At 37.3% G+C, this 26,624-nt stretch overlaps 1 protein-coding gene and 1 long non-coding RNA gene across 13 annotated transcripts in view; both read left to right on the forward strand.

Annotated features, from left to right (window-relative positions):
• The window catches only part of LOC100737108 (AGBL carboxypeptidase 4), a 1,252,169-nt gene that overhangs the window by 100,155 nt on the left and 1,125,390 nt on the right, over nt 1-26,624 (forward strand). The window lies entirely within an intron of this gene.
• LOC146402976 (uncharacterized) lies at nt 1,354-10,539 on the forward strand. The gene is made up of 2 exons (XR_014808380.1): nt 1,354-1,908; nt 5,414-10,539. It is a non-coding gene; the product is annotated as an uncharacterized LOC146402976 (long non-coding RNA).

Raw genomic sequence — 26,624 nt, forward strand, 5'->3', positions numbered from 1 at the left:
TTTTGTAGTTAGTTCCATTCACCATCCTTTCTTTCTTTCTTTTTTTTTTTTTTTTTTGTATTGCAGAGGGGCAACCCCCTGAAAATTGCACTTCCTGAGTTCCCTTGACATCTGGATTCTGGCTGGGTTCAGCTAATAGGAGACTCTAGCAGGAGGTTGAAGGGCATGGAGATGAGAGAAGCCTGGGTATTTCTCCTCCTTTCTGTTTTGGGCGGCACGTCCAGCAGTGGCTACCTATCGGTTATGTTTTGCCAGACAATTCCTACCTTGTTATCTCAATTTTGTTGGATTGCCCTTGCTCCCAGGGTACACTGTCTTCTTCCTTTGACTCTCTATCTATGGGATGGCAGGGGCTTCCTGCTGTGGTTACTCTCTTGTGTTTCCCTGCTCTCACCTATTTGGTCTTTTAGCTCTCCCAGCACTTTTGCAACTACACAGTTTCCCTTAATACATTTTTTAATTGAATTATCTGGCATGCCTCATTTTCTGACTCATCCCTGAATGATTCATGCCTCAGTGTTGAAGGCAAGATATTTTGCTCAGTGATTTGTCGAGGTTCCTGTGAAAGGTGAGGCTAGGTCTTCAGCTCACCCCTGCTGCTTTTATTAGCTCAGAGCCAATATAATTGGCATGATTTGCTGAACTTTTAGGGATGTTCTGTTTTGACAGAGATACGATTAGTGGTTTAGGAGTTCCTGTCATGGCTAAGTGGTTAACAAACCCGACTAGTATCCATGAGGATGCGGGTTCGATTTCCTTGCTTGGTGGGTTAAGGATCTGGCATTGCCCTGAGCTGTGGTGTAGGTTGCAGATGCAGCTCGAATCCAGCATCGCTATGGCTGTGGTGTAGGTTGGCAGCTACAGCTCCGATTCAACCCCTAGCCTAGAAACTTCCATATGCTGTGGGTGCAGCCCTAAAATGACAAAAGACAAAAAAAAAAGAAAAAAAAAAAGAAAAGAAAAGAAAAGATTAGTGGTTCAAAGTGTTGTCAATCTAGCAATTTCTTGAACTAGGTTATCCTTATCTTAAGCCACCTTGATAAGTGAGTTGTTTTCTTGACCATATTTTTACATCCTTAAAATAGAGCTTATATGTGCAGACTGAAGGGCTGCCTAGATTTTTTTGAGGTTTGGTTTGTACAAAAATTCAAAAACAAACCATAATTATGTAGAAATGTTATGATGTTTGTGACAGAATATTTTTGGCTCCCTGATGTGTTCATATCCCATGGACTAGGCTGGTCATTAGACATTGTTTGGTTTTGAAAATGTACTCGTGTTATTTTACTGTAGTCTCTGAGTTTGCATTTTATTTTGGGAAATTATTTTTTATTTTTAAATCCTTTTTCTTTCATATAGGGCTGAGCTTTTTGAGTAAGTGAAATGTCTCTCTTTTTTCTTTTCTTCCTTTTTTTTTTTTTTTGCCTGCTATGGAAAGGAAGAAGCTGGATACATTATAGTCAGAGAGAGAGAGTTCTACAGAGCATAAGGCATTAAATCTTAGCATTTATTAATTTTCTATCTTGGGCAGTTCATTTAAACGTGGAAACTTTGCACATATTTAAGTTGGTACAACAGTATTTGCCTTTTAGGGTTGTTGTGTGGATTAGAATTACCAAAAGCCTAGAAGATATTTAGTGGTCTGTACTGGAATATGAAGGAGGCCCTGAGAGGGAAGTAATTGATTTTGTGTGTGTATGAATGGGGTGGGATGAGTGTGGGAAGCCATTGAGGAAGACATTATAGAGGAGATAATATAGGAACTACACTTTCATGCTTTCCCTAGAATGTTCTTCTAGAAAGTGTTTTCTCCCTCACTTCAATTCTTACTCAGCTATCATTTTTTCAGTGAATCCTATCTTAGCTACCCTGTATAAAATTTCAGCTATTATTTCCTGGCATTTCCTAGTCCCTTATCTGCTTTAATTTTTCTTCTTAGCACTTACCGTTTAGTATTATATAAAATTTACTTATTTATTAATATTGTTATTTGTTATCTGCCTCTTCTACTAGAATATAAACACCAGAAAGGTGATATTTTCCTTTCTTCTTCCCTGGTGCTCAGAACAGGTAGGTGCTAAATAAATATTTGTTGAAAGAATTATTGTGAGAATAAGTAGAACTTCACCAGATGAAATTATTTACATATTAATTTATTGCATTTTCATAACTATTGACCTCAAATTATAGGATGCAAAGTTGAGAAATTTAGTATGGCTGTATTGATTTACAAAAAAACACTTATTCAGCAACCTTATTTTTTGAGAGTATTACTTTGAACTTCGGTGGGGTAGAAACCTTTGAATAGCCAAAATAGTTATCAGAAAATACATGCACTAAATTTTGTACACCTTACTCTTTAAAGGAGACACGTATAATTTATTTGTTCTTATTCAGATACAGTTCTAACTATCCTGATAATATGGGTTTTCAGATCAGGTAATTAGCAAACAGGGTGGAACCTGGGAAGATAGGAATGCTCTTTGGTGGAGAAGTAAAAGTTGACAAGCTGTCAGAAAGGAGGAGGCAGAAAATATAAAAAAGTAAACAACTAAATTTAAATATGTAATTGTCAAGATATCTGTTCTTTATCATCAAGATAAGATTAAATTATGTGCAAGATGATTTTAGAAAGACTTCCCGTAAAAATAGAAATATCCCTATGTACCATTATATTTTTATCCTTAAGTCTGGCTTATATCCTCACTAATCCAGCAAGATAATTCTCTGAAAGATTGCCAGGGAGTAGTCGTGTACTTCAGTGGTCTTGTCTTAGCTCTTGATTCCTCTGCAGCAGATGACATTCCTGTTGACCACCATTACTTTTTACCACTCTTCCCCCCAGGAGTCTTGACTATAGCGTCCTCATTTCCCCCATCTCTGACTGACGTGTCTTGTTTTCATCTACACATGGCCCTTAAAGACATTCTCTAAGGGTCAACTCACCTATCTTCAATCTTTATAAATCTTGGCTATCACATCTAATAATTTATCATTCGTCCATCCATTGAGAATTATTATTCTCATTAAATACCCTGAATCCATTAACTTCTTTCTAGCTGTGTTCCTCATTCAAACCACCAACATCTGTCATTGGGAACTACTGTTCCTCTTGCTTCCGTCCACTCATATTCCACCCCACTGCCAATATCTGATGAACAAAGCATTCAAAGTGATTCTTTAAAAACACAAATATGGCTGATTCACATTTGCTATATACCTGGAACTAATACAACATAGTAAATCAACTACATTCCCGGGCTAGGGGTTGAATTGGAACTCTAGCTGCAGGCCTGTGCCACAACCACAGCAATACTAGATCCAAGCCCATTTGTGACATATGCCAAAGCTTGCAGCAATGCTGGATCCTTAACCTGCAGAGTGAGGCCAAGGATCCAGTCTGCATCCTCATGGGGACTACATCAGGTTCTTAATCCACTGAGCTACAATGGGAACACCTCTCCAAAAAATTTTTGAAAAATGAAAGAAGAGAACTCCCCCAAACTCAAATCAGATCTTATTCCTTCCTTATTTAAAACATTCCGTTGTTTTCCCATCAGAGTTAGAATAAAATCTAGACTCCTTATCCTGATTAAAAGTGGTGCAGATCTTAGGGAGTTCCCATGGTAGCACAGTGGAAACGAATCCCACTAGGAACCATAAGGTTGAGGGTTCGATCCCTGGCCTTGCTCAGTGGGTTAAGGATCTGGCATTGCTGTGAGCTGTGGTGTGGATTTCAGATGTGGCTTGGATCTGGTGTTGCTGTGGCTGTGGTGTAGGCTGGCAGCTACAGCTCCAATTAGACCCCTAACCTGGGAACCTCTATATGCCACGGGGGCAGCCCTAAAAAGACAAAAAGACCAAAAAATAAAAAATAAAATAAAATAAAGGTGCAGATCTTACACTTGACTATTTTCTGACTTTATCTTATGCTATCCTTACTCTCTCCAATAACGCTATAGCCACAGTAATTTTCTGCCTGTTCATAGATTTGTTTCCACTTTATTTTTTGCCATTTAATCCATCCAGTTCTTATTGCTTAATATTGGCACCTCCTTCTCCTTCACCACCATCTTTGTGTCTTAGCATGAAGGTATAAGTTTATATTTCGTTTCCTCAGAGAGGCCTTCTCTGACTACCCAGTCTTAACTAGCCACCTAGTCACTCTATCATAAGATCCTGCTTATATTCTTTGCCTGTTTATTTACTTCTTTCTTTATCTGCGTCTTCTACAATAACAATGGTTACTTTGTTTATTAGCTCTATCACTAGAGTCTAACTTGTAGTAGGCATTCAGTAACTATTTGTCATAAGGATGAATGAATTATGTGGCAGATACTGAAGGTACAGAGATAATACTAGTACTTACTAGCCTTTCCTAGAACACTGGCATTTTTGAAATTCTGATGAAAGGTATGATTTATCTTCCAAGATAAATGCACTAATGTACATACAGAAAACATTTGCCTAAAAATAAGAATCCTTGATTTATTGAGTTAGCCACTCTTCTAGTGTTCCTGCCTATTTAGAGATTGTGGAATATACTTTTATTAAGTAACAATCTTTATAGTATTATTGGCACATAATCAGCACTGATATAATGCTTCTTAGAACTATGTGTGGATAAGAATTGTGTTTTGTTTTTTGTTTTAAATTTCCAGTGTCTTGGCTTTAAGTATGACTCTGCTGTACATGAATTATATGAAGCTCATGCTACATGCAATTTACCAAATTAATTTGTCAATATCCAAACTGATTATACTCTATTCAACTAGATAAGTACACCATCATGAATTTGGATGTCAAATGGCTATAAAAGTATCATACAGTACTTGTTTTATAGTGTATCTGTAATAAGCAGTTTGCAGGCTGGCATCAATCCATGGACCAAATTTTGAATAGCACTGCCTTAGTGTTGTCGTCTTGAACTCTCTTTGAGGCATCAGTCCCATATTTTAATCTACATACTATTGTCTTTATTAGATGTTCTAATGATATTTTAAACTGGACATCCTCCCAAACCAAAATTGTCATGTTCTAAATTCAAAACAGAAAGATCCCTGTTAATCTAGAGTCATCTTTGGCTCTCCTTTGCCACCCTGGCCCATCACTCACTAAGTTCTGTTACTCCACTTTGTATTTCCTAACGTCTTTATTTATTTATTATTATTATCACACTACTAAGCAGCTTCTTTAGACATTTTGTATTTCTTTTTTCCTTTTCTTTTTCGCTGTTTTTGGGGCCACGCCTGTGGGATATGGACGTTCCCAGGCTAGGGGTCCAATCGGAGCTATAGCTGCCAGCCTATGCCACAGCCACAGCAACACCAGATCTGAGCTGTGTCTGTGACCTATACCACAGCTCATGGCAACGTGAGGCCAGAGATCAAATCCACAACCTCATGGTTCCTAGTTGGATTCGTTTCCGCTGTACCACAGCGGGAACTCCAGACATTTTGTTTTTCTAATCCCACTCACCTCCACAAAATTTTAATGCTACAGATATATGGTGTATCTTTTTATGTCCTGTGATCACAAATCATTGGCCACAAATCATTTTAATATCAAAAATATCTTTGCCTCCCCAGATACCACTCTTGGTAAGGACGAATGCTCTACCTAGTTGATCTTTCTCATGTATACATTTTCATTTTTGTCCTATTACATGGTATCAAATTCTTACTGTTTTGACTTTGATCATGATATTCTCTTTGTTTGGGAGTAATTTTCCATCTTTTTATTGAAATCAGATCCATCTTCAAGGTGCCACACGCAGACTTATTTTTCCCATGAACTTTTTAATGATCCTTCCAGCTATATATAACTTTTCCCTTTTTCTGATTTCCAATGACAACTTTATTGATTTTTTTAATGAAGCAGACTTTTATTGTTGTCTGCAAACTCAGGCTTCTTGAGGGCAGGGATCATGATTTCATTCCTTTTCTTAAAATTAAACATTTTGTCAATTATCTTTTCCTAAAATGGCTAGCTTTCAACAGGTACTTAAAACATCTGTGAATGAATGAATAAATGACTATTGCTAAAAAAATAAAAGTGTTGGTACTAAAATATTTGGTAAGTTTCTACTCAGTTGAAAACCCTTATTCTCTCTTGGTTGAGTGAGGCATTTTTCTATAGTCTTCTGTTTTCCTATCTCTGTCTTCTTTGTCTATACAGGCGTGGAGTTATTGTAGAAGATGAGGTAATGGAACCTGACCTGGTTCCTTGCTTTATCATAAACTCACACTCATATTGGATATCCTTTTTTTTTTTAAAGAAATGGTAGTGATATTTATTTTTTCCGTTATAGCTGATTGACAGTGTTCTGTCAGTTTTCTACTGCAAAGCAAGGTGACCCAGTTACACATACATGTATACATTCTTTTTTCTCACATTATCATGCTCCATCACAAGTGACCAGACATAGTTCCCTGTGCCGTACAGCAGGATCTCATTGCTTATCCATTCCAAAGGCAAAAGCCTGCATCTATTAACCCCAAATTCCCAGTCCCTCCCCCTCCCTCTTGGTAACCACAAGTCTATTTATTCCCCATGTCCATGATTTTCTTTTCTGTGGAAAGGTTCCTTTGTACCATATGTTAGCTTCCAGATGTAAGTGAAATCATATGGTATTTGTCTTTCTCTTTCTGACTTACTTCACTCAGGATGAGAGTCTCTAGTTCCATCCATGTTGCTGAACATGGCATTATTTTGTTCTTTTTTATGGCGGAGTAGTATTCCATTGTGTTTATATACCACATCTTCTTAATCCATTCATCTGTTGATGGACATTTGGGTTGTTTCCATGTCTTGGCTATTGTGAATAGTGCTGCAATGAACATGCGGGTGCATGTGTCTTTTTCAAGGAAAGTTTTTTCCGGATATATGGCCAAGAGTGGGATTGGTGGGTCATATAGTACTTCTATATTTAGTTTTCTGAGGTACCTACATACTGTTTTCCATAGTGGTTGTACCAACTTACATTCCCACCAACAGTGCAGGAGGGTTCCCTTTTCTCCACACCCTCTCCAGCATTTGTTATTTGTGGACTTATTAGTGATGGCCATTCTGACTGGTGTGAAGTAGTATCTCATGGTAGTTTTGATTTGCATTTCTGTAATAATCAGGGATGCTGAGCATTTTTTCATGTGTTTGTTGGCCATCTGTATATCTTCTTTGGAGAAATGTCTATTCATGTCTTTTGCCCATCTTTCAATTGGGTTGTTGGCTTTTTTGCTGATGAGTTGTATAAGTTGTTTGTATGTTTTAGGGATTAAGCCCTTGTCAGTGGAATCATTTGAAACTATTTTCTCCCATTCTGTAAGTTGTCTTTTTGTTTTGTTTTTGGTTTCCTTTGCTGTGCAAAAGCTTGTCAGTTTGATTAGGTCCCATCAGTTTATTTTTGTTTTTGCTTCTGTTGCCTTGGGAGACTGACCTGAGAAAACATTTGTACGGTTGATGTCAGAGAACGTTTTGCCTATGTTCTCGTCTAGGAGTTTGATGGTGTCTTATCTTATGTTTAAGTCTTTCAGCCATTTTGAGTTTATTTGGTGAATGGTGTTGGGGTATGTTCCTGTTTTATTGATTTACATGAGGCTGTCCAGCTTTCCCAGCAATACTTGGTGAAAAGACTTTCTTTTTCCCATTTTATGTTCTTGCCTCCTTTGTCGAAGATTAATTGACCATAGGTGTCTGGGTTTATTTCTGGGTTCTCTATTCTGTTCAATGGTACCAGTACCACACAGTCTTGATGACTGTGGCTTTGTAATATTGCCTGAGGTCTGGGAGAGTTATGCCTCCTGCTTGGTTTTTGTTCCTCAGGATTCCTTTTGCAAATACCCTAATGGAGTCATGGGTAGCTGAATTACTCTGAGTCATTACCTTCATTTCAGCCTTTAATTTGTCACCGTATTCATAATTTATACATCAAACAGAGAACATTTGAAGTGTCCCTTAAATATAGCAGAACACACTTGTTTAAAACAAATGTGTTGGAAAAAATGCCTCATAGGGCAGGTTTCATTCCAATATTTAGAAGCAGATACTCATGTCTATACATACTGGTTAATTCCTTCTCAATATGTTTTGTGTGTTTTCAAAAAATTTTTCGGTATACTGAACTTAAATTGCAGAAGGTTTTTGTCTTTAATCAATTATCATAATTATTCCTGAAGAGTGCACCAACACAGGAAATAAATGACTTTCACTCTTGTTAATTCATAGAAAGAGATTTTGAAACAATTTAAATTATTTTGCAAATATAGGTTTCAAATTTTAATATATTAATGCTTAAAGATGTGGGAAATAATGTAGTTTGTGGAGTCTTAACTTTGGAACAGATCTGGTTATCAGTTCTAGTTTTTTTATTTACTACCTGAGTAGTGACCTTGTTTGATTTACTTTTCTTTTTATTGTTAGATACTATATATCAAATAGTACATATATATGATGTATACATTATTTGCTTAAGATAATCAATAAAGTAAATAAAGAGTTACTTTAAGGAATTGGCTCATGTAATTACAGAGGCTGGCAAGTTACAAAATGTATAGAATGGGCTGGTAGGCTGGCAATCCAGGGCAGAGCTGATTCAGTTTAAGTTTGAAGTTCTTCAGAATGAAAACCTATGGAAGAGCTGATGTTGCAGTGAAAGTTGATGAAAGGCAGAATTTCTTCTTGCTTGGGGTAGGCCAGTCTTTTGTTCTGTTCAGGCTTTCAACTAATTGTATAAGGTCTACCTACATATATAATGGTGCGAATATGTATAAGAGAAAGAGATTTCTTCTTCATCTTATAGTCCACCAGATAAGTGTTCATGATTAGTGGGAAGCTCTCTTTTATGTGGTAATTCAGTATTTTATTTTCCTTCCATTTTGTGGCTCTGCTGTTCCCTATGGACTTGACACCGTCATCTGTGTTTACCTGGCAAAAGGAAAAAGAGTAAGGAGGACAGGCATCTGCATCTTGAAAACCTTAGACTGGAAATATAACATATCCTTTCAACACATAGTCCATTGGTGAGAACTAGTCATATGAACACACCTAAAAGCAATGGATACTGGGAAATGTAGTTTATATGTGTGTTTAGGAAGAAGAGGAATCAGATTTTGGTGATCAGGAGCAATCTCTGACGTACTGTCTCTAATCCCCATCTCAGCAACTCATATGCATGTGAACTAGTTTTAGAAGCAAGACTAAAACAGAATAGTAGATAGCAGAGTAGTAGAAAACCATGTATAGTTTAATACCAACTTGTAACATATGCAACCCTTATGTAGAAATTCAGGGTAAAGAACATATTGATGTAGATTGAAAGAGACAGGGAGGCTTCTGAGAGATGAGCAATGAAGGATTAGAGATGAGCATTGAAGGACTGTAATTTCTTTAATTCAGAAATTGCAGGAGAAATACCTAATGTTTGGTTGTTGACCTGGATGGAAATATTCACTTATTTTTTTTAAATTTAAAAACACATCTATTTTATTCACATTATCATGCTCCATCATTGAGAAAAAAGAATGTATACGTATATGTATAACTGGGTCACCATGCTGCACAGTAGAAAAAAAATAATGTATTTGGGGAAATAAAAAAAATACATCTAATGTACTAATATATCAATACTTTCCAGTCTTCTATCTTTATGTTATGAACAATTTGAATAGAAAAGAACAAACTGCCTTATTGGAAAAATATTAACACTGAATTTTCTTGTTTAAAATATTTTAAAATATTTAAAAATGGATATGATTTAAATCATATCCCTCCAAACCTACCATTAAATTTATCATCAAAATTCTTTCTAAATCTGATGTTCTGTGATACTTCTCTAGGAAAAAAAATCAAAGCTAATCTAGGTGAGATTTTGTTTCTGCACTGGGGATTCAGCAAAGAAATGTTTATTACTCAGAAGTAAGAATTGACAACTTGTAAATGTTGACCCACATTTACATAGCCTATTTATAATAAACTTCTCTTGAAAATTCCTATTCAGTTGAGTTCCATTTTTATCATATACAGAGAGTCAATAGTTTTCATAAATGGTAACTTTCATTTTTAGGGATACTTCCAACAAGGTCAACATGATTTCATAATTACAGCAAAGCAAAACAGCTTGCAAATTTAAACATTCAGTGAATAAAAAGGAAAGTTAAAGTATACCATTTGTCTTTCCTTGATTTGTGTCTCTTCATTCTATAGAATTTGTGAGTATTTATAGAAATAATTCCTTTTGTAGACAAACATAGATTCCACAGAAAATGGCCAACTAATATATTCCCCTTACATTAAAGGTAATTCTCAAATGCCTACACTATCCTTTGGTTATTTGATATTTAAGGAAAATTTTGCTAGTAGAACTCTTGGACGTTTGGAGAGTTCCTTGTTGGTGACTATGCATTTTCATAGCCTTGTGTATTTGACACTACCTTGTGGGACAGGTCAGATAAGTAAGGTCATCTCAATTTTACAGATAAAGAAATAGGTTCTCAAAGTTTAAATATCTTTCTAAATGTCACATAGCTTAACCAAAAAGAAAAACGTCCAGTGGTCACTATGAGAGGTTGATGGGGATACATTTTAAATATTGAATGCTTAGGACAATACCTAACAATAATATGCATTAAGTACATGCTTATTGAATGAATGAATGAAGAATGAATGAGTGAATAAACTTAGATGCTTCTTGGTGTCTATCCCTTTGCAAAGTATACTGGATAATATGGATCCCTCTGTAAGGAGAACTCACCATATGCTGTATGTGATGAATTTTCAGGGCTGATGGAAAATAATAATAAGAACAGTAAGAATAATTATAAAATTAACAATTTCTAATATTTATGTAGCATTTTATGGCTAACAAATTGTTTTACTGTCTATTCTGGCCTGTCGTAAATCCTAGACAAAAAGTTGGGCAAGCACTTTATTTTCTGTTTTTGGAAAAGGAAATTGAGGAAATTGAAGTTCAGAGAAGTTACGTGATTTGCTTAAAAGCACATATGGATTTTTTAAAAACATTTTTTATTGAAGTGTAGTCGATTGACAATGTCATGTTAATTTCAGGTGTCCAGCACAGTGCGTTAGTTATACATACATCTATATCTATATCTCTCTCTATATATCTGTTCTTTTTCAGAATCTTTCCCTTATAAATTATTACAGAAGATTGAGTATAGTTTCCTGTGTTATACAGTAGGTCCTTGTTTGTTATTTTATCCCCATAAGGTTTTTTTTCCCATTTTTTAAAGTTTATTGAAGTATAGTTGATTTACAGTGTTGTGACAATTTCTTTTTTTAAATGGCCACATCTATGACATATGGAAGTTCCCAGGCTAAGGGTCAAATTGGAGCTGCAGCTGCCCGCTTATGCCACAGGCATAGCAATGCCAGATATGAACTGCAACCTACTCTGCAGCTCATGGCAACACTAGATTCTTAACCCACTGAACAAGGCCAGGGATCAAACCTGCATCCTCACAGATACTAGTCAGAATCTTACCTGTTGAGCCACAATGGTGAGAACTCCATGCTGTGACAATTTTTGCTATGCAACAAAGTGATTTAGTTATACATGTACACATATCCATTGTCTTTTGGATTTTTTCCCATATAGATTATCACAGAATTTGGGTAGCGTTCTCTGTGCTATACCAATATTAAATGTACCAGTATTTAAAATTAGTGGTTCCAATTGACCAATAATTCCATATGCAATTTATGCATAAGTCAATCCCAAACACCCAGTCCATCTCTCCCCCCTCCACCTGTCCCCTTTGGTAAAATTCCCTCTCTCTTCCTGTTCCCCTACTTAGTTTTCTTTCTTTCTTTTTGCTTTTTAGGGCCGCACTCACAGTATATGAAAGTCCCCAGGCTAGGGGTCACATTGGAGACACGGCTGCCGGCCTATGCCACAGCCACAGCAGCATGGGATCTGAGCCGCATCTGCAACCTACACTACGCTCATGGCAACGCTGGATCCTTAACCCGCTGAGTGAGGCTAGGGAATCGAATCTGCATCCTCATGGGTACTAGCTGTGTTGCTTTCAGTGGCACCTCAACAGGGACTCCTCTTCTGCCCATTTTTTGACTGAGTTGTTTGTTTTTTTGATATTGAGTTGCAGAAGGTGATTGTTTATTTTGAAGATGAATCCCTTGTCAGTCACTTCATTTATAAATATTTTCTCCCATTCTGTGGGTTGTCTTTTTGATTTGTTTATGGTTTCCTTTATGTGCAAAAACTTTTAAGTTTAATTAGGTCTAATTTTTATTTTTTTTTAATTTATTTTTTATTGTTATTTCCCCCAACACACTTTTTTCCCCCCACTGTACAGCATGGTGATCCAGTTACACATACATGTATAAATAATTTTTTCTCCCATTGTCATGCTGCGTTGTATCTAGACATAGTTCTCAGCGCTACACAGCAGGATCTCATTGTTAATCCATTCCAAAAGCAATAGTTGACATCTGTTAACCCCAAGCTCCCAATCCCTCCCACTTCCTCCCCTTCCCCCCCAGGACAACCAGAAGTCTATTCTCCAAGTCCATGATTTTCTTTTCTGTGGAAAGGTTCCTTTGTGCTGTATATTAGATACCAGATATGAGTGATATCATGTGGTATTTGTCTTTCTCTTTCTGACTTACTTCACTCAGGATGAGAGTCTCTAGTTCCATCCATGTTGCTGAACATGGCATTATTTTGTCCTTTTTTATGGCTGGGTAGTATTCCATTGTGTATATATACACACACACCTTCCTAATCCAATCATCTGTCAGTGGACATTTCGGTTGATTCCAGGTCTTGGCTATTGTGAATAGTGCTGCAACGAACATGCAGGTGCATGTGTCTTTTTCAAGGAAAGTTTTTTCCGGATATATGGCCAAGAGTGGGATTGCTGGGAACTGTCATATAGTAGTTCTATGTATAGATTTCTAAGTTACCTCCATACTGTTCTCCATAGTGGTTGTACCAACTTACATTCCCACCAACAGTGCAGGAGGGTTCCCTTTTCTCCACACCCTCTCCAGCATTTGTTATTTGTGGACTTATTAGTGATGGCCATTCTGACTGGTGTGAAGTAGTATCTCATGGTAGTTTTGATTTGCATTTCTGTAATAATCAGGGATGCTGAGCATTTTTTCATGTGCTTGTTGGCCACTGTATATCTTCCTTGGAGAAATGTCTATTCAGGTCTTTTGCCCATCTTTCAGTTGGGTTGTTGGCTGTTTTGCTGTTGAATTGTTTAAGTTGCTTATAGTTCTAGAGATTAAGCCCTTGTCAGTGGAATCATTTGAAAGTATTTTCTCCCATTCTGTAAGTTGTCTTTTTGTTTTGTTTTTGGTTTCCTTTGCTGTGCAAAAGCTTGTCAGTTTGATTAGGTCCCATCAGTTTATTTTTGCTTTTATTTCTGTTGCTTCGGGAGACTGACCTGAGAAAACATTTGTAAGGTTGACGTCGGTGAATGTTTTGCCTATGTTCTCGTCTAGGAGTTTGATGGTGTCTTATCTTATATTTAAGTCGTTCAGCCATTTCGAGTTTATTTGGGTGCATGGTGTGAGGGTGGGTTCTAGGTTCACTGATTTGCATGCAGCTGTCATGGTTTCCCAGCAATACTTGGTGAAAAGACTTTCTTTTTCCCATTTTATGTTCTTGCCTCCTTTATCAAAGATTAATTGACCTTAGGTGTCTGGGTTTATTTCTGGGTTCTCTATTCTGTTCCATTGGTCTGTCTTCCTGTTTTGGTACCAGTACCACACAGTCTTGATGACTGTGGCTTTGTAATATTGCTTGAGGTCTGGAAGAGTTATGCCTTCTGCTTGTTTTTTGTTTCTCAGGATTGCTTTGGAAATTCTGGCTTTTTTTGTGGTTCCATATGAATTTTTGGATTGTTTGTTCTAATTCTGTGAAAAATGTCATGGGTAATTTGATAGGGATTGCATTGAATCTGTAGATTGCTTTGGGTAGTATGGCCATTTTTACAATATTAATTTTTCCCACCCAGGAGCATGGAATAGCTTTTCATTTCTTTCCATGTTATTTAATTTTCTTGATTAATGTTTTATAGTTCTTGGCATATAGGTCCTTTGCCTCCTTGGTCAGGTGTATTCCCAGGTATTAGATTTTTTAGGGTGCAATTTTAAAAGGTATTGTGTTTTTGTATTCCTTTTCTAACGTTTCCTTGTTAGTATACAGAAATGCGACTGATTTCTGAATGTTATGCTTATATTCTGCTATTTTGCTGAATTTGTTGATCAGTTCAAGTAGTTTTTGGGTTGAGCCCTTAGGCTTTTCTGTATATAGTATCATGTCATCTGCATAGAGTGACAGTTTTATCTCTTCTCTTCCTCTTTAGATGCCTTTTATTTCTTTTGTTTGTCTGATTGCTGTGGCTAGGACTTCCAATACTATGTTGAGTAACAGTGGTGAGAGTGGGCATCCTTGTCTTGTTCCAGATTTTACTGGGAAGACTTTCAATTTTTCTCCATTAAGTATTGTATTTTCTGTGGGTTTGTCATAAATGTCTTTGATTATGTTAAGGACTGTTCCCTCTGTACCCACTTTGGTGAGAGTTTATATCATAAATGGATGTTGGACTTTGTCAAATGCTTTTTCTTTATCTGTTGAGATGATCATATGGTTTTTGACTTTTCTTTTGTTAATGTGGTGTATGATGTTGATTGTTTGCATATGTTGAACCATCCTTGTGAACCTGGGATGAATCCCACCTGGTCATGGTGCATGGTCTTTTTTATATGTTGTTGGATTCGGTTGGCTAAAATTTTGTTGAGAATTTTTGCGTCTGTATTCATCAAAGATAATGGTTTATAGTTTTCTTTTTTGGTGTTGTCATTGGTTTTGGATTAGGGTGATGGCAGCCTCATAGAATGTCTTTGGGAGTGTTCCTTCTTTTAATTTTTGTTTTTATTTTTGTTACTCTAGGAGGTGGATCTGCGAAGATCTGACACTCTCTATGTCAGAGAATGTTTGACCTATGTTTGAGTGTTATAGTTTTGGTCTTACATTTAGGTCTTCGTCTATGTTGAGTTTATTTTTGTATATGGTGGTAGAGAATGTTCTAATTTCATTCTTTTCAATGTAACTGTTCAGTTTCCTCAGCACCACTTTTTGAAGAGATATTCTTTTCTCCATTGTATCGTTTTGCCTTCTTTGTCATAGATTAGTTGACCATTGGTGCATGGATTTATTTCTGGGCTTTCTTTCTTTTCTTTTCTTTTTTTTTTTTTTTGATGCCTTTTTGCCATTGCTAGGGCCGCTCCTGCGGCACATGGAGGTTCCCAGGATAGGGGTCTAATCGGAGCTGGAACTGCTGGCCTATACCACAGCCACAGCAACACGGGATCTGGGCCATGTCTGCAACCTATACCACAGCTCACCACAATGCCGGATCCTTAACCCACTGAGCAAGGCCGGGTATCAAACCCACAACACCTCAAGGTTCCTAGTTGGATTCGTTAACCACTGAGCCACGACAGGAACTCCTATTTCTGGGCTTTCTATACTGTTCCATTGATCTGTATTTCTGCTTTTGTGCCAGTACCATATGCTTTTGATGACCGTAGCTTTGTAGTATAGTCTGAGGTCAGGGAGTCTCATTCTTCTACCTCCATTTTTATTTCTCAGGGTTGCTTGCAATATTTAGGGTCTTTTGTGTTTTCACACAAATTTAAAAGCTTTTTGTTCTGGTTCCGTGAAAAATGCCATTTGTAATTTGATAGGGATTGCATTGAATCTGTAAATTACCTTAGGTATTATAGTTATTTTGACACTATTGATTTTTCCAATCCATGAACATGGTATATCTTTCCATCTGCTTGTGTCATCTTTGGTTTATTTCATCAGTGTCTTATAGTTTTCAGAGTAAAAAGTCTTCTGTCTCTTCATGTAGGTTTATTTGTAGGAATTTTATTATTTTTGATGCAGTGGTAAATGGAATTGTTTCCCTAATTTCTCTTTCTGATCTTTCATTGTTAGTATATAGAAATACAGTCGGTTTTGGTGTGTTAATTTTGTATGCTGCAACTTTACTGAATTCATTTATGAGCTCTAACAGTTTTCTGGTAGTGTCTTTAGGATTTTCTAGGAATAGTATCATGTCATCTGCAAACAATGACAATTTTAATTCTTTTCCAATTTGGCTTCCTTTTATTTATTTATTTTTCTTCTCTGATTGCTGTGGCTTGGACTTTCAAACTATGTTGAATAAAATTTGAATGGGGAGTTCCTGTCTTTGCTCAGTGGTTAACAAATGTGACTAACATCCATGAGGATGCAGGTTCAATTCCTGGCCTTGCTTAGTGGGTTAGGAATCCAGTGTTCCCGTGAGCTGTGGTGTAGGTTACAGCCTCAGCTTGGATCCCGTATTGCTGTGGCTGTGGTGTGGGCCAGCAGCTGTAGTGCCGATTCAACCCCTCGCCTGGGAACCTCCATATGCCTTGGGTGCAGCCCTAGAAAGCAAAAAAAGAAAAAGTTGAATGGACATCCTTGTCTCATTCCTGATCTTAATGGGTAGTCTTTCAGTTTTTCAGCGTTGAGAATGTTGTTAGCTGTGGGTTTGTCATATATGGCCTTTATTATGTTGAGGTAGGTCCTCTCTATGCCCACTTTTCTCGAGTTTTTTTTTTTTTTTTTTTTTTAAATCAGAAATGGATGCTGGATTTTGTCAAAAGCTTCTTCTGTGTCTATCAAGGTGATGATATGATTTTTATTCTTCAATTTGTTAATGTGGTGTATCACACTGATTGATTTGTGGATATTGAAAAATCCTTGCATCCCTTGGATAAATCTCACTTGGTCATGGTATATGATTCTTTTAATGTATTGTTGGATTTGGTTTGCTGGTATTTCACTGAGGATTTTGCATCAGTGATATTGGCCTGTAATTTTCATTTTGTGTGTGTGTGTGTGTGTGTGTGTGTGTGTGTGTGTATGTGTGTGGTATCTTTGTCTGGTTTTGGTATCAGGGTGATGGTGGCCTCATAGAATGAGTTTTGGAGTATTCCTTCCTCTACAAACTGTTTTGTGGAACAGTTTCAAATGTATAGGTATTACCTCTTCTTTAAACCCATGTGAAGTTTGGATAACTGATCTCGGAATGCTGATTGCATGTATTCATAGCATATCTTGTTCCTCATTGATGGGGCAGGTAATTGCCTCATCTTTTGGTTGGTGGATAAAAGGTGATATTTGTGCACATGGAGAACTCAGTCCTTTAGGAATTTTTAGGAAAATGTCATGGGCTTTAAATTGGTCTTTAAGCATATGTTATCAGAAGGATTTTGTTCTGTTTGTATGTTTCTGGTATGGATCCTGTTTATACACTCAGCAAGAACTGTGAAATTAAATTTATTTAAGTCAAATTAATCTGACTCTGGGTCTCCATTTCATTGGGATTTTTGGTAATTCACTTTCCCATCTTCATGGAGACTCCCCTTCTCTAGAATTACGTAAGATTCCAAGAGGCTTCTGTGATATTCAGGTAATGAGATAAGGCCTTCTTATTTTGAAATGTCTGAACATCATGACATCCTCATCATTAAAGTCCATGCAACTCCTTGAAGGTGGGATGCCTCACTGTAAGCAGTGAATAGGGTCTTTGTGGGGGCTTTTGCCTAGATCCAGAGCCCTGGTGCTCAGAGATCTTCCTTTTTGGTGCCCTCCACAGCCGTTTCTGGCTGAGGACTGCAAGAAGTATCTCTTCTTCCCATTACTTGTGGGATCCTTGACGTCTTTCACTTTCTAAGTGTATGGGACTATTTTGTTCATTTTTCTGCTGCCAGTGGAAGTCTCCTCTTTTCTATTAACATAATCCTGGCTAAAGTAGGAAGAGACGTGTTGGAGGCTACCTTTGCCTTTTTATTGCCACAGAAACCTCCCATGAGGCAAGAGATCTCAAAGGGGCTGGAAAAGAGTGTTTATGGTGTGTGTGCATGCACACACACATCTGTGTAATAGAGGGTTGTGTCCAGTATATGGGAAATTAGAATGTGGGATATCACATATAAAACACCAAAACAAATCAACATCTGAATAAATTATCTTGTAAAACAGTTTCTTATCTGTGTGGTATTTTTTTCCATTCACAGATTGGTATTTCCAGAGACCTGGCACTTATGTATGTGGCCTTGAGCAAGTCACTTGACTTCTCTGAGTGTGTGATTTAATTACTGAAATGCAGTAATGAAGCTTATCCTGCCTAGGTGACAATACTACTGCTATATGCAAATGAGAGAAGATAGGGAAATGTTCTTTAAGTTGTTAATATACTATGAAATATAAGGATTTTTGTTTTTGTGAATTAGTGGTGAAAGAAATTTCTCAGTATGTTTTTAAGTCAAGAAACCTAAGTTATTTTAAAGTAACAGTGAACCTCCCGGAGGAGTCCCAAATAGTTTCCACTTACATCATATTGGCAAAACATGTCATATAGTCATGTCTTTTTTCAAGAGGGCGAAAAGTAAAATTCTTCCATTTGTTCTAAAAGTGAATGGAATAAGGATGGCTAGGGAAATATCCATGCCAGGTGCTACACAGGAAATATATACCTTATCGTTAATTCTCCTAAGAATCCAATTAAATTGGTACTTCTCCCACTATATTTCTGGTGAGGAAGCTAAGGGGCAAAAATTAAGTAATTGTTAGTAAATGCCAAACCAGGATTTCACTTTTGTCTGATTCAAAGGCCTGGATTCTTTCCACTGGCTCATGCACTTCCTTTTCTCTGAAGTTTTGTTAGCTACAGAAGATTTGAAATAGAAGATTTAAGTTTAGGTTAATAATTATTATATAATTAATAATATATAATTGGTCAAAAGTAACTAATATTTACTTGATATTAGGTGCTCTGAATTCACATGACTAAGTCTGCATCATGAAAGAGTTGGGGTCTGTGGTGTGGAGGTTGGTAGATGATCTCTAAGGTACTGTGATGGTTAATTTTTTTGGCAACTTCACTGGCACATGGACTACCCATATATTTGATCAAACATTATTTTGAGCATGTCTGTAAAGGTAATTCTGGGTGAGATTAACATTTGACTTGGTAGACTGAGTAGCGCAGGTTGGCCTTCCTAATGTGAGTGGGCCTTATCTAATCAGTTGAAAGCCTGTATAAAATAAAATAAAATAAAATAAAATAAAATAAAATAAAATAAAATAAAATAAAAGCCTGTATAGAACAAAAGGACTGGTTCTCCTGAGAGTAAGGGGGAAACTCTTCCTGCTTGCATTCCTTGAGCTGGGAAACCAATTTTTTTTCCCTTCCCTCAGGTGAACTAAAACATCAACTCTCATTGGGTTTTGAGCCTGATGGCATTTGGAGCAGAACTACACCATCACCTCTTTTGGGGCTTTTAGTTTGTAGATCCTGGGACTTGTCAGCCTCCATAATAGCATGAACCAGTTTCTTATAATAAGTCTCTTTCTTTATGCACACACATACACCCCTTCTTAATAGTTCTGTTTCTCTGGAGAATACAGGCACAAACATCTTTGATATTGTGTAATGATGAAATTCAACAGTAGCAATGAAGAATTACTTTTTAAAGGAGAAGTTTGGACTCAGTTATCCTTTCAGTCCACATATTATTGAGGATTTTTAAGGGAATATTTATGTTGGCAGTTATATGTTGTCTTATCAGATGAGTAATAAGTAGTTATTACCATTAGGATGAAAATTGACTAAATGCTTGTTTTTTTTTCTGAAAATGCTGGCTGCCAGTATGGATCAATGTCATTGCATTTCTGGCAACATTTAGCTTACTTTACCTAAAACAAGCCGCAAAATATTAAGAACAGAAAGATCGATTCTTTTCTAAGTTTTATATTTTCTCATGACAACTACTCTGCAACCCCAGGCATAGATTAATGAAAAGGATATGCACAAAGGGATATCAACTCACATATATGACATTACTCAGATGTCTCAGACTCCGGAAAAAGCATGTGAATGATTTATGGAATTGATATTAATCTCTTTCCAGTAAATGCATTACTTCAGATACATGGGAAATTGATGTTACCACTCTAATGCCAAATTAATTTCTTTCTTGCTAGATCAGCATTGTAAATGGAATTAGATGTTAACCTTTTATACATCTAAACAGGGTAAAATATGGAAGCAATTTTATAAGTAAAATTTGGATGTCCATTGCTGAAGGGAAGGGTACGTACTTTTTTCTTTGTGTTTTCTTCTTCCTAAGATTTGTGGATCCTTGGATATTGCTATATTTAAATTATAGTTTAATATAACTTAGGAATAGAATAATTATAATTGAATCTGAATATTTAACAGAGGACTATAAATAGAGTATATAGCAAATGAGAATTACATGTTATTAAAGATCCTCCACATTCTAGAGAACAAGTCTATTTTTAAAGGGAAATTTTATCCAAGTATTCTGCCACTGATAAATAAACACTTTAAACCTATGTGTAGGGCATAAAAGAAACTGGAAATTTGTTGGGTAGCCTCTTCCTCCTTCCATGTATGCCTGTGTCTGCATGCTCTAGAGTCCGTTTTTTCCTGTATTCTCAGGTTACTATAACTTTCAGCTGCCATCCTTTTGATTTTGGACTGAAAAAAACATGATCTAATAAACTCAGTTTTATATTTAAACCCCAAATTATCAGAAGAAAAATGTCATCAGCTCAGCTTGGGTCTGGTAAGTTGAAGCCAAGGAGGGTGGTCATTGGGTACCTAGGACTATATTTTCAGGGCCATGAGTGGGACAGATTCTTTAGAAAGAGGATGCGGGTGGAGGAGACGTGATGGACATTTCTAATATAGTTGGTCTTGCAGGTCTGCAGTGGTTCTTCCAGCTGGACAAGTCTCTGATTTCGTAGAACAGCGGCTATCTTCACCTTTCTCTTTCTTGCTTCCAGCAGTTAGATATACTGCTGATGAGCCTTACCTTTTGTCTCAGCATGCCTTATCTTTCATTTGGCATAGTCTTGACCGTATCATGTCTGTGAGTAGTAGCAGAGTTGCTGTCAATTAGCCTTGTTATCTAATGTGCAAGGGATAAGCCCTGCTCACTTGTCTACATGTTGGGTCATTTCCTGCATTATTTGTACTGGTTTAGTGTGCAGAATTGGGTTCTTTCTTGACTTCTCCTTTTCTGTGCCATAACCTTACTAGTCACCTAGCTTATAGAACCTTGGAATTAACATCTCTTTAAGCCTGGAGTATTGCCTTAAACCCTTGCCTCTTGATGGAAATCTGGTCTGGGAGGCCTAATTTTCACCATATCTATACCCTAGTCTACTTTGTATTTTCTCAAACACTGTCTGAGAGCGGAATGTGAGTAGACAGATTTCCCAGTACCACCAAGTGGCAGATATATATGGTCTGCATTACTGCTCACAGCATAGACCTTTTATACCTTTTCCAGCTAAAACCATGCCTGAGCATCCTGTGCTCTTTGGGCACTGTACACTATGGCTGCCATTGCTAGGATCACACTTTCTGACCCAGCTTTGGATCCTGAAAGCACCCTTTAATTGTGACGGTATGACTCTGGTTGCATTTGTAAAGTGGTAAAGGTGAGAGCTAAGGATGATAGTGATAGAAATTAGGTGTGTGCCTTACCAAGAAACAGCTACTTTTCAATACTTTTACACTATTTTTTTTTCACAGAGAATTTTGATCTCCTGGTATTTCTGACATTTATTCCATATTCCAGGTTTCTTCTGGTAGCACTACACCCAGATATTACTTTAGCAATTTTATTTCTATTTATATTTGTGTAACAATTGCTAGGCACTAGGGAGGGATAGGGGTGGGGTGGGAAGAAGAGGAAAAAACACATCTGACATAGCCCTTGCCCTCAGAAAAGCTTAAAGCCCAGTGAAGGATGTAGAACATGTTCATCAGTAATACCAGGGAGTGTGTCAGTTAAGGGAGAGAAGGGGTGAATCCTCACTCACTAATTAATTTCTCAAATGTTTATTTTTTATTTTATTTTATTTTATTTTATTTTATTTTATTTTATTTTATTTTATTTTATTTTATTTTATTTTATTTTATTTTTGTCTTTTGCATTTTCTTGAGCCCCTCCTGTGGCATATGGAGGTTCCCAGGCTAGGGGTCTAATCGGAGCTGTAGCCACCGGCCTACACCAGAGCCACAGCAACATGGGATCTGAGCCGCATCTGTGACCCACACCACAGCTCACGGCAACGCCAGACCCTTAACCCACTGAGCAAGGGCAGGGACCGAACCCGCAACCTCATGGTTCCTAATCGGATTCGTTAACCACTGCACCATGACGGGAACTCCCTCAAATGTTTATTGAATGTCTACCATGGCAGGTTCTGTTCTAGGCAATGGGGACTCAGAAGTAACTAAGATCGAATCCTTCTGTCAAGGAACTCACAGTCTGATGGGGGATTTGAGTGCACTAAGAAGCTACAGGGACTAATAATATTCAAGTCTCCACCATTTCTCATCTGACTGTTCATTAAATACCCTGTGCGTGCTCTCACCTCAGGGCCTTTACATTTCCTCACCTGGAATGTTCTGCTCACACCATACTTTTGCATGCTTCATCTCTTACTTCATTCAGGTCTCTGCTAAAATATCCTATCTGGGAAATTTTTCTGGCTACACAGCTAGTATAGTACTGTACTCTCTTTTTATCTCCCTCATCTCTCAATATTATTCCACTTTATTTTCGTTCTTAACATGTATCATCACCAAACTTGTTATGTATTTATTTTTATTTGATTATTATGTCTCCCCCTCTAGAATTTAAGCTGTATGAGAACAGGATTGTGTTTGTATGATTGAGTGCTTTATATCCCTAGCACTGAGTAGTGTCTCATACACAATGAGTGACCACAAAAACTTTTTGATTAAGAAAGAATGAATAAATTAACAAATGAAGAACAAGTAAGTAGAGTCTGTATAGGGTATAAGAGAATCAACAGGAAAGGAGTGCTCATTTTTACTTGGGAGCAGGGGTGGTTTTAGGAGGTGTGGTCTGAGAAGGTAGAGGTAGAGACACGTAGTTTTGTCATTTGCTGCTTGCACATGCCTTTGCAGAGGAATGGTTCATGATAGACTGTTCCAGAGTTTATAGCAAGACCATGTGTCTTAAGTAAGAGTTGCTTTTAAATTCCACCCTAGTTGTGTGGGCTTCCATATTAATAAAATTTTCAATTTTATTTTTTTCTGTTTTTTTTTTTTTTTTTTTTTTTTTTTGCGCTACACCCACAGCATTTGGAAGGTCCAAGGCCAGGAACTGTATCCAAGTTGCAGCTGTGACCTGTGCCACTGCTGCAGCAAGGCTAGATCCTTAACCCATTGCACCAGGCTGGGGACTGAGCCTGCGAAGCCACAGAGACAATGCTGGATCCTTAACCAGCTATGCCACAGTGAAAACTCCCCTGTGTTTTTTGTTTGTTTGTTTGTTTGTTTTGTTTTTCTTTTTTTCTTTGTCTTTTTAGGGCCACTCCCATGCCATATGGAGGTTCCCAGGCGAGGGGTCGAATCGGAGCTATAGCTGCTGGCCTATGCCACAGCCACAGCAATGCCAGATCCGAGCCGCATCTGTGACCTAGACCACAGCTTATGGCAATGCTGGATCCTTAAACCACTTAGTGAGATCAGGAATTGAACCTGGGTCCTCATGGATCCTAATCAGATTCACTTCCCCTGAGCCACGACGGTAACTCCTATATTCTTTTTAATACCTTCTGCCTGCTAATGAATAGTCATGAGCTTTTCTCCTGGGTTGTATGTTTCTTGAGGTGGGCAGGGATCAGGGTTTATTTGTATATTCTCAGAGCCTAACCTAACAGCTGGAAATTGCTTTGTCAGTAGTAGCTTTTTAATTTTAACAGAAATTAAGTATAGTCCCCTTGGAGTTGCAACATTCTGGAATTCTCTGACTCTTCCTTAGCCTGTCACTTCCACAGCTCTTGTTTAAGATTATTGCAGATAATGCACTTTTTAGTTCATTAAATCTCATAGCTCTAACTTCTTTCCCATATCTTTCATCTGGGAGATACATGTATCTAGTTCTCTCATTGCCTTTTGATTATTTATTTATATATAGGTCCCTTCCATCAGCCTTTGAGATGTTGGAGGACGAAGACTTCTTTTAAACTCTCTTTCCTATAGTGTAGCTTAGCACAGAATTTGGCACATGGTAATTCTGCAGTAAATGTGGAATGGATGGATAGAAAATTAATGAGACTAAATGTAGAAAGTGAACGTTTATCACGGAGATAAAGAAGAAAAAGACAGAATGACTTGTGTAACAGGATAAGTAATAGATATGAAATACATTAGTGACCATCCCATGCTCGGACACTTCAGTTTCCCTAATGTCAACATTCCTAAAATAACCAGCTAGCCTAGTGCCTGCCTGCCTGCCTTTCTTTCTCCCTCCCTTTCCTTCCTTTCTTTCTCGTTTATTATTCCCTTTCTTTCTTTCTTTCTTTCTTTCTTTCTTTCTTTCTTTCTCCCCCTCTCTCTCTTTCTCTTTCCTCTTTCTCTTCTTTCTTTTTCTCTCTTCTTTCTTCCTTTTTTTCCTCTCTTTCTTTCTTTCCACACTCATGGCATAATGAAGTCTCCAGGGTAGGGGTCCAGTTGGAGCTGCAGCTGCTGGCTGATGCCACAGCCAAAGCAACACCAGATCTGAGCCGCATCTGCGACCTGCACCACAGCTCACAGCAATGCCGGATCCTTAACCCACTGAGTGAGGCCAGGGATCGAACTGGCATCCTCATGGATACCAGTCAGATTCATTACCACTGAGCCACAGTGGGAACTCCTTAGTGCCCCTGTTTCTAATGTCAGGTTCGTAGGTTATGTGAAGACACCTGTGATTGGATTTGCCCCCTTTTCTCTTTTAGTTTTGTACCTTCATGTCACTGTCGCTTAAATGGGAAAATGTTCATGAATGCATCTATTGCAGTGCAAGTAGATGAATTTCGTGTACCATCATCACAGTATCACAGTTGTCTTTCTCCACATGTACAAGTCAGTTTGTATAGCCTTGTGGCTCCCACTTTTAAGAGCTCCAGAGTGTTGGTGCTGGAAGCAGTTATGCTCAGAGGGACCTGTTTGGATAGTTCTCCCTTTCTTTGCACCTGGATATACTACTATGCCTAAGCAATCAGAGCTTAGCAAATGTAGTTACCAATGTTTTACTGTGACTATTTTAACACTAAGCTAGGGGGATTAATTGTATTTGTAAGCAGCACAATGAATGTACTCCTTCAGTGTTTATGTCTAGGTTCTAATTTTTCTTAAGAGTTTCAGTTTATTATTTGAGCCTTCATTCAGTCACACAATAAATATTTACTGACCATTAATTATATGAAGTTATTGCATATGTACAAGATTTTTGTGCATGTGTGTTTATTTATTTATTTTTAAATTAGGCAATGAATTTTATTACATTTGTAATTGTACAATGATCATCACAACCCAATTTTATAGCATTTCCGTTCCAAACCCCCAGCACATCCCCATACCCCCCCAATCTGTCTTATTGGAAACCATAAGTTTTTTAAAGTCTGTGAGTCAGTATCTGTTCTGCAAAGAAGATCATTTTGTCCTCTTTTTAGATTTTCTATTCATGTAAGTGATAGCATTTGATGTTGGTGTCTCATTGTCTGACTGACTTCACTTAGCATGATAATTTCTATGTCCATTCATGTCGCATCAAATGCCATTATTTCTTTCCTTTTAATGGCTGAGTAATATTCCATTGTCTATATATACTATGTCTTCTTTATCCACTCCTCTGTCAATGGACATTTAGGTTGTTTCCATGTCTTGGCTATTGTATATAGTGCTGCAGTGAACATTGGTGTACATGTATCTTTTTAACTCATGGTTTTCTCTGATAGAAGCCCAGGAGTGGAATTGCAGTGTCAAATAGTAATTCTGTTTTTAGTTTTCTGAGGAATCTCCATACTGTTTTGCACAGTGGTTGCACCAGTTTATATTCCCATGAACAGTGTAATGGGGTTCCCTTTTCTCCACACCTTCTCCAGCATTTATTGTTTGTAGACTTTTTGATGATGGCCATTCTGGCCAGTGTAATGTGATACCTCATAGTGGTTTTGATTTGCATTTCTCTAATAAAGAGTGATGCTGAACATCTTTTCATGTTTTTTTTTTTTTTGACCATCTGTATGTCTTCTTTGGAGAATTGTCTGTTTAGATCTTCTTCCCATTTTTTGATGAGGTTGTTGGATTTTTGGGTATTGAGCTGCAGAAGGTGTTTATAAATTTCGGAGATTAATCCCTTGTCAGTCTCTTCATTTGCAAATATTTTCTCCCATTCTGTAGATTGTCTTTTCATTTTTGTTTCACTTTGCTGTGCAGAAACTTTTAAGTTTAATTAAGTCCCATTTGTTTATTTTTGTTTTTATTGTCATTACTCTAGGAGGTGGTTCTAAGAAGATGTTGCTGTGGTTTATGTCGGAGAGTGTTTAGCCTAAGTCTTCCTCTAAGAATTTTATAGTATTTGGTCTTATATTTATGTCTTTAATCCATTTTGAGTTTATTTTTGTGTATGGTGTTAGGGAGTGTTCTAATTTCATTCTTTTCCATGTGGCTGTCCAGTTTTCCCAGCCCCACTTATTGAAG

Source organism: Sus scrofa, chromosome 6 (genome assembly GCF_054392235.1).
Source record: "Sus scrofa isolate SSC_HxYL_T2T_F1_AM1 chromosome 6, Sscrofa_HxYL_maternal_Yorkshire_Landrace_v2.0, whole genome shotgun sequence".
NCBI lineage: Eukaryota > Metazoa > Chordata > Mammalia > Artiodactyla > Suidae > Sus > Sus scrofa.